Source organism: Glycine max, chromosome 17 (genome assembly GCF_000004515.6).
Source record: "Glycine max cultivar Williams 82 chromosome 17, Glycine_max_v4.0, whole genome shotgun sequence".
In the NCBI taxonomy this organism is placed as follows: Eukaryota; Viridiplantae; Streptophyta; class Magnoliopsida; order Fabales; family Fabaceae; genus Glycine; species Glycine max.
In genome coordinates, this window is record NC_038253.2 from 17894576 (window position 1) to 17903676 (window position 9101).

General features: G+C 30.5%; 1 long non-coding RNA gene across 7 annotated transcripts; it reads right to left on the bottom strand.

Moving 5' to 3' along the window:
* Positions 1–3006: 3006 nt before the first annotated feature.
* On the bottom strand, positions 3007–8631 carry LOC112999956 (uncharacterized). Of its 7 annotated transcripts, XR_005889203.1 has the most exons (6): positions 6746–8631; positions 6588–6657; positions 6162–6246; positions 5464–5810; positions 3383–4765; positions 3007–3282 (listed from the first exon to the last, which is right to left on the bottom strand). It is a non-coding gene; the product is annotated as an uncharacterized lncRNA (long non-coding RNA). The 7 variants fall into 7 exon arrangements; XR_005889201.1 differs by having other exon boundaries at positions 5464–6246; XR_005889202.1 differs by having other exon boundaries at positions 5464–7614; positions 7768–8631.
* Between the last annotated feature and the right edge of the window lie 470 nt (positions 8632–9101).

The following is a 9101-nucleotide window of genomic DNA, read 5'->3' on the forward strand; positions in this document are numbered from 1 at the left end:
ATTCATTAATATTAACAATTGTAATAATTATCTTCTAGTTATTTTCTAGAATGGAACAAATTGATTCCTGTATGTTATTTTTTGGCTTTGACGGACAACTGTATTTCAAATTAAATGAAAACTAACAAAAATATGAATAAAATACGCTTACTAATTAAATGCTAACAAATTGAATATCACTACGATAAAAACAAAATACAAAATTAAAGTTGGTTTTAATAACATGTTAAAATTGATAATGTAATAATTAAAATTAATTGTTAAGTATATACTAATTAGGAATAAGTTAACGTCTAAGTTATCATTATTTCCATGTACTAACATAATATAATTATTAATTTGAAAATCATGATTGTTTCCATATCTTAACAATAGGGCATTTAAAATTGATTGTTAAGTAGCTATTAATTCAAAATAAAAATTAACAAAAATACTAATAAAATATGCTTACTAATTAAATGTCATTAAATTGGTCGGGAAACACAAGAATAAAATTGAAGTTGGTTTTAATCATATATTTAATATTGATTGCTAAGAACCTACTAATTTGAATTGAAGTTGGTTTACTATAATTTTTTATCAATCTAATTATTTGGTTAATTCTAATAAACTGAATCCTAAAAGTTTGATTTTAATCTTTGATATATTTAATTTTTTTTTGTTTGAAACATTAATCTTATGTTAATATTCAAAATTTAAAATAATTAATTCATTATAATAATTTGTTTGATTAAAGGAAAGATAACTATATAATTAGGAATATGCAATTAAAGTTGATTTTAATAATATATTAAAATTGACACTATAATATTTAAAAGCTGATTGTTAAGTAACATAATATTATGATTATTTTCATATCCTAACGGAATATTTTGATTAATTTGAAGAGCATGACCATTTTCATACTCCAACCGAATATTTCAAATTAATTGCCAAGTACCTATTAACGGAAAGGTTTTTTCAAAGTTTCTAACGTTTTTGTTTCATTTACAAATTATCAATAATTTATTTTACCAAAAATCTTCTTTCATATCTATAATGTTATTGGTGATGGGCTTAAATTTAATAATAGGATTATGATTTCTCAATTGGTAAAATGTAGATGATGAGAATCAAATCACGCCATTTTTGTAATAAGTGAATGCCTTTTTTTCTATTATTTGTAGTAAGATATTGGGCACAATTGAAAAGATTTTATAAATAAAATTTCAATTTATCCAAGATCTAGGCATAGGTAAAAATCATTCTATAATTTAATGGATTATTGTGTGAGAAATAATCGAACTCATTAATTTAATCAAATTTGCAAATTGTTGTCGCATCTAGATAGAACAAAGGAAATATATAATAGATATTAGCATTAAGAAAGGAAAATATCAATTTTGATGACAATGCTTTAACAAAACACCTCAAAAATCAGATACCATAAAAATGGAGATACCATAAATCAGATACAATCGTAATTAGTTAATCCAAAGAATATGTTTGATTCAAAATATACAACGATTCAATTTTGATTGATTCCAAATAATTTTGATTTTGTAATGTTTAAATTGATAGGATAACATTTAAAATTGATTGTTAAGTACCTACTAATTAGGAATAATTCAACGTCTAAATTATGAGTATTTCCCTATACTAACATAATATGTTAATTAATTTGAAGATTATTTTTATTCCGATATCTGAACAAAATATTTAAAAATTATTGTTAAGTACCTGCTAATGTTTTTTATAAATTTGTCTAACTTTGCGTTTGATTTGCAGTTGTATAAAAGATATATACTTTAAAATATGAATTTGATAGATTCAAAAATATATAGTGATTCAATTTTGATAGTTCCAAACAATTTGATTGATTCTAGATAATTTCATAAGTAATCAAAATAATTTTTAAAAGGGAAAATGACATGTGTTAACCGCATGTTTAAATTTTGATTGATTCCAAATAATAAATAATAAATACAATTAATTTTTTTGTATTCATAGTAACATATCATTATATTGAATTTAATTATATAATAAATCAAATGTAATAATAAAAAAAATATGATACGATGATTCATCAATTAATTAGGTATATATTAATATTTAATGAATTTTTATATATAGTAATCAATCATTATATGCTAATCAATGTAATGAAACTCTATTTTTAAAGCTAATTAATTTCCCGGAGAAATCACACATATTTCCATTAATAATAAACTGGAAAAACAAAAAAAAAATGATAGGTTGCATCACGTAGAAAAAACAAATAAAATTAATAAAAATTTGAATGTATGGAGGTTAAAATGTATCAATTTTTTTAACGGAAAAAATAAAATCATAAGTAATATGATTTTACACGTGTCCAGCACCACCGTTGTCACTTTAGTAGCAAAAATAAATTAGGATAGCTTAAGTATGGAATTTTAATTAACAATTATTTTTTTAATATATTAATATTTAATGAATTGTTATATATAGTAATCAATGATTATATGCTAATCAATGTAATGAAACTCATTATTTTTAAAGCTAATTAATTTTCTGGAGCAATCACGCATATTTCCATTAACAATAAACTGAAAAAAAGACAGATCGAATCCCGTAGAAAAAAACATAAAAATAAAATTAATAGAAATTTGAATGTATGGAGGTTAAAATGTAACAATTTTTTGAAGGGAAAAAATGAAATCATATGTAATATGATTTTACACGTGTCCAGCACCACCGTTGTCACTTTAGTAGCAAAAATAAATCAGGATAGCTTAAGTATGACATTTTAATTATCAATAAATGATGAGAACCATTGGTTAATTATTCTAGGATTGGTGAGTATTTACATTTTTTGTATTTTGTCATAGGCCACGTATATATGATTGATTCAGTCACTTGGCAGATAATATTTTATGCAACAATATAATAATAATAATTTAATTAAAATTAAACATTACAAAATATTCTTATAACATATACTGAATGAAGAGAAACAACAAATATAATATTATCTAATACCTGAAAGCATTTGAAAGCCAAAAACATATCAATTTTTCTAAGGGACAACCAAAGTAACAAAACACTGTAATAACTATTTTTTCTCTTATTTAGGTGGACTGGTCTTCATCCCATCCGATGTCCTTCCTTAGAATGATCTCCCACACACCTTGGTTTGGCCCATAATAAAAGACAACTTCATCTCGAGCCATCAAGTTGTTGTCCCTCCGGAATTGGTACCAAGGTGTAGTGAGAGTTTGCAGCCCATCTTGGATAGACATCCTCCAAATCTGACGGCCACTACTGGGTGATTCAACAGTAAGATATTTATAAAAAAAGGGAAAATAAAACCAAAAGTTCTCCTTTAAAAAATTTTAAAAAATAAAATAGAATAGAATACTACCTCCTTGTAAAACTGGTGAGGTAGAGCCACCATGATCCCTGCTCCATCTCCAGTGTTGGCTTCATAGCCGCAGCCGCAAGCACCTCTGTGCATCATGCGCACCATCATCTCCAAAGCATCAGTCACCTACAGCAAAAATGACACATAATCGTAAAAACGCACACCACACATCCCTGCTTCATCTCCAGTGTTGGCTTCACAGCCGCAGCCGCAAGCACCTCTGTGCATCATGCGCACCATCATCTCCAAAGCATCAGTCACCTACAACAAAAATGACACATAATCGTAAAAATGCACACCACACATCCCTGCTCCATCTCCGGTGTTGGCTTCACAGTCGCAGCCGCAAGCACCTCTGTGCATCATGCGCACCATCATCTCCAAAGCATCAGTCACCTACAACAAAAATGACACATAATCGTAAAAACGCACACCACACGCACTGTACTCATACTCACATTCACATGTGAAAAAAAAAGAGGGATATCATCTTGTTCCTGAGTGGTATTCAAAGTTATCTTCCTTTCTTCTTTCTCCTTTGCTACATTCTCCTGCAAACCTCAAAAGCCTCATCTGATTAATGACAACAGTAAGCACAAAAACAAAAGCTTTAGATCAAAATCTTACTTAGATATGAAAGGTGATAATGTTGAAGTTCAGATTAAATAGGACCAGATCTTAGGCTAATGTTCGATGACCAATAAATTCAAGCCATGGAGAGCCTACTTCAGTTCCTCCTAATGTAATCTTACTTGTGTCAACAGAATTTGGTAAGCAGCAATAGATTCTTGAATTGATATCCAATTCAATTAGACTTCATTACTTAAAATATGAAGAATAAAATCATGGTCAACCACTGCAAGATAATCTGGACCCCTAATGGGTTCATCAGATATCTCCAATATTTCCATTTCAATAGCCTCTGTTAATTGTGTGTGTACATAATAAGTTTATAACAAAAAAGGAAAACAAAATATTCTTCTATTAAAATCATATTTCATCTTGTAACTAAAATTATTAGTTATTATCAAAATGAAATGACACTTTTAATTTTGATTGGAGATAGTATTATGATATTAGATTATATCCAAGTTCATTTTGTTCCAAAAAACAATTGTGTGTGTGAGAGAGAGATAAATCATAAATATGCACACCATGGTATCTTCTTCATCGTAGTAGCTAGGTCTCTCCCACACAAGCATCATGTCATATATCAACCTACTAAATGAGCCAACGTTGATGTTTCCTTCTATGTTGTGGCACAATTCACTCACAGCCTTCCCACTGCAAAATTCAACTAATTTTATACAATAGTTTCCCATTTTAGGGTTCCACCCCCCTTCAAAATCCACCACCAATTTCTCTATCGAAGTGTCCAGTTTCCTAAGTAACAAATAAACAAATGCAAAGTAAATTTAGATATAAGAAAACAATCTATCACAAAATTAGAACATGAAATTGGCTCCATTTTCTCTTAATTTTTCCAAGCTCTATGAGACCAACTACACCAACATGGAGAAAATTAAAAGGACAAAATACAAAACTACTTTCTTCCATGAAAAAACACTATACACGTGTTATAATTCTAACATCCTTGTATAATAAGACTATTATCATTATTATTAGCATATGGCTATAAGAGTGGAAAAAGAGATTACTGTGAACATCTCTTGATGATGACATCCTCGACAATGGAAGACAAATATTTGAGTTTCAGCGCCATAATAACCATACGTACGTTGTGGTTTCTTCCCTCTATGTTTCTCTCTCTTTTTTAGTGAGTAAAATACTAATGCTAAAGTGCAATGAGGCACCAAAAATGGAAAGGGTTTGGTCTTGAAATGGACTGGTCAAACAACAAACCAAAATATGGTAAATAGAGCGGATGATAAAACCGCAAAGTCATATTTAATAATAATTTTTTTACTGAAATTTAGTAAAGTCATTAATATTAATCAGCTCAACATTGTCAAAAAATCAAATCTAGACATCAAGACCATATCAGAACTTAGTAACATCACCAAACCAAAATTGGAAACAAAATTAAATATACTATTCATCGAGTTCTAGATGCTCTTTACCTTATCAATCTTCTCAAAAGTGTCGGCCCTCCGAGGGGTTAATCCATTGATAGCCTCACCAGCAACCTTAGAGAGCCAAGAGGGCCACCCTGCTGCAACCTATGACTTTAGCTTGTATGAAAAAAGTCCATCACAATGGTCAAGCCAATCTCATTAGCAAAAATCACAATGGATATCAATTAAACGCTTATCGAAATAGCATATCATGATATCAGATATTGATTTCTTATTAGTAAAAAAACAATGTGGATTTAAATAATCTAAGCGTAGTACAAATCAAGACCTTTTTGGCATCTTTTTCATACATAGCATATAAAAGTTCAAGCAGTCTCTCCCGGATAAGCAAGCTGCATGCAATAAATAATAACATCAAAGATTACTGCAAATTGCCAAGAAAAATCACGAATTCCATTTTTCTCAATCCAAAACAACATGCATATAAAAACACATAAATCTTAACATCTTTTCACCCTATTTAATCAGTTATCAAAGCATTTGATGTATATAATTAAGAACATCTCTATATGTATTGACTTTAATATTGCCAACATTGCAGTTTATTATTCTTCATTTCTACATTCAATCGGCAACACCTACCTTCGCCACCTGCATCAATTGCCACAACAACCAACAACTCCATGATTAAAATCAAATTGAAACCTTAGAAAGCCAGAATAATGTAAGAATCCAATGCAGACCTTGTAAAAATGCTCATACTGCCTGTTTCCAAGGCCAAACACACCATAGTGAAGATTCTGAAGCCACCCTTCTCCTTTCTCACCCCTAAATCCTCCACAGGAACACACAAAGTCAAAATCATACCACAAAAAATTAGACAAAAAAAATGGGACAAAAATAGATAAAAATGGGACTTTTATTCTTCAACACCGCCCTGGTAATCATATTGTTGCAATAAATCAACAACAACTCTTGTAGCAAAAATGGTCGAAGATCATTTTTTTTTATAAAAAAACAACGAAAAAGAACATAAGAGAAACAATAAGAAATCAGCAACAACTCTCGTAGCAAAAATGGTAGGAGATAATTTTCTTTTAAAAAAACAAAAAAAAGCAGAGCAGTAACCTCGAGTCTTTAAAAAAAATTGGAAAAAACATAGCAGTAACCTCGAGTCCTATTGTTGCAACCATTGCATGGGCAAAACGCATAACCTTCAGCACCGCCATTAGCCTGTCCCTAAAATTAAACCACAAAAAATCAGACCACAAAAAATTAGAAAAAAAGGGAAAAAATAGATAAAAATGGAACCTTTATTCTTCAATACCTTTGTTGTTGTGTGTGGTTGTGGTAGTGCTGTTGTTGGGGTGATGCTTATGATAGGAGGAGAAATAATAGAACTTGGATTGGAGACTACCTCCTTCATAAACCTTCTCTTTCCAATTACGCCCGATTGAGACTACCTCCTTCATAAGCACATGTAAGAGAAGAAAATAAGAAAGTAAAATGAATAAAACTCTCCCATAAGTTAGATGAAACAACTTTTATAAGAGTTAAGTACATAAGTTGATCCAAACAGGGTTTTAGGGGCACTTCAAATAGGCTCAACAAAACTAAATGCAACAGCTCACAAAAAGCACCAATGTAGAGATAATAATGGAAGCACATCTCACCAGAACATGTAGAGATAATAATGTATAATGCACAAACAACACCAAGAAACCTACAATTAAAAACCATCAAAACCCAATTGATTCTAAAGAAATCGAATAAATGTTAGACCATCAATAAAATTATAAAAAGGGAAGCAAAAGTCAAAACTTTTCCATTCAACAAAAAATGGACAACAGCAAAGGGACCAAAAACACAGGAAAATGAAAACTTAACATGGATCAAAACAAAAAGAAAACATGCATGAGAAGAATAACAGGAAAAGAAAAGCAAAACCTCGTTTACCATCGAAAAAATGCACAACAACAAAACCAAGCACGATGGGAAGCAAAAGCAAAAACTTTTCCACTCAACAAAAAATGAACAACAACATAACAAAAAAGTAATTATTATTAAGAAGAAAACATGCATAACAACAAACAAAATTAAGACCTTGTAAATAGAGACAAATAATACAAAAAAAAAAACATGCACAACAAGAAAAGGGAAAAAAACTTGCCTTCAAGATGCTTCTTCGTCGATAGCCTGGTAAGCGGAAAGATAAAAAATGAACCAAAAATATAGTAGAAAAATCAGTAAGAAAAAAATAACTATCAGTTAAGAAGAAAACATGCATAACAACAAAAACTCAACATAAAACTAAAGCAAAAACTGGAAGTGAAGATGGAAGAGACGGACCACAAAAATGGAGAAGAAAGAAAGCACGCAGGAAACATCGTGTAGCAAACAGAAAATGGAAAACCTCAGCAAGGGGAAAACTCAACGGCAAGTGAAGCTGGAAGAAACAAACAACAAAAATGAAGAAAAAAAGCAAACGGGAGAAGGTGAGGAAATGATGAAACGTAGTTCAGAGGAAACAACGGGAGAAGGAGGCATGTGGAGCAACCAAAGCTTGAAGCGGGTTGTGGCTGGTTGTGTTCGAATCGGAAGAGAAGAGAAGAAAATAGAAGAAGAAAGAAAGGAAGAGGCATGGGAGAAATAGAGAGATAAATGGAATTAGGCACAGAAGAAGAAAGAAAGGAAGAGGCACAGGAGAAATGGACAGTTGTAGGGTCACGTGTCAATCTTAAAAAATTTACAAAATTCCAATTCTGTTAACTGCAGGGGGACACATGTCACCACCTGAAGCATGGGCACAATAGGCTTTTCCCTAGACATTTCATTTATAAGACTTAGTATAGATATAATAAGGGATTGGGTTCTTCTAAAGTGTCACCTATATTCTAAAGGATAAAGCATGCATAGAGTTGTCAAAACGGGTGGTTCAACTTGGTCCAATCCATCCAACCAAGCATTTAAATAACATAGCTTGACCCAACTCATATTTGATATAAGTTGCATTTTTTGTGGCCTGACCAAACTTGTTAGCTGGTTGTTTCGACCCAAATTGGTTTGTTTTGTTTTTCTTTTTACCTAAATTTATATAAATTTAAAGGAAAAAAATATTGGGCCAAAATAGGCTTAATTGAAAATTATACCTATAATTTTTGTGTTTACCCTATCGAGTCATGTCCATTTTGGCAGTTCTAAGTGTACACATCCATTACTATGTCATTGGTCTGAGTGAAATTGAACTCAAATCTCTTAAACAAGATTTCATATTTGACTCTTGCGAATGAAAAAAATTAATATTAGAAAGGAAGACTCCACTATAAGTGGTTAGGTAGGTTTTCTAGCAGTTATTGACCAAACCAATGAATACTTCACATCAATGTCATGGTAATTCAAAAAGTGTGCAAATCCTAACCATTTATAATAATAAATAGTTTAGATCTTTGCAACTAATTTAATTTTGTCACATCAAATTTACCTTTTTTAAAAATAAAAAACATATCACCTATTACCACAGTCACCATCACCATTGTTACCATCACATGATGGTACGATGATGGTGAAAATAATGATGATGGTAGGTGCAGTAAGAATGATGATGTTAAGTCGATCAAAAGATATTTATGTCTTAAAGGCGAATCAAGAATACTAATTATTTTGATTAGATGCAAATAAAAAAT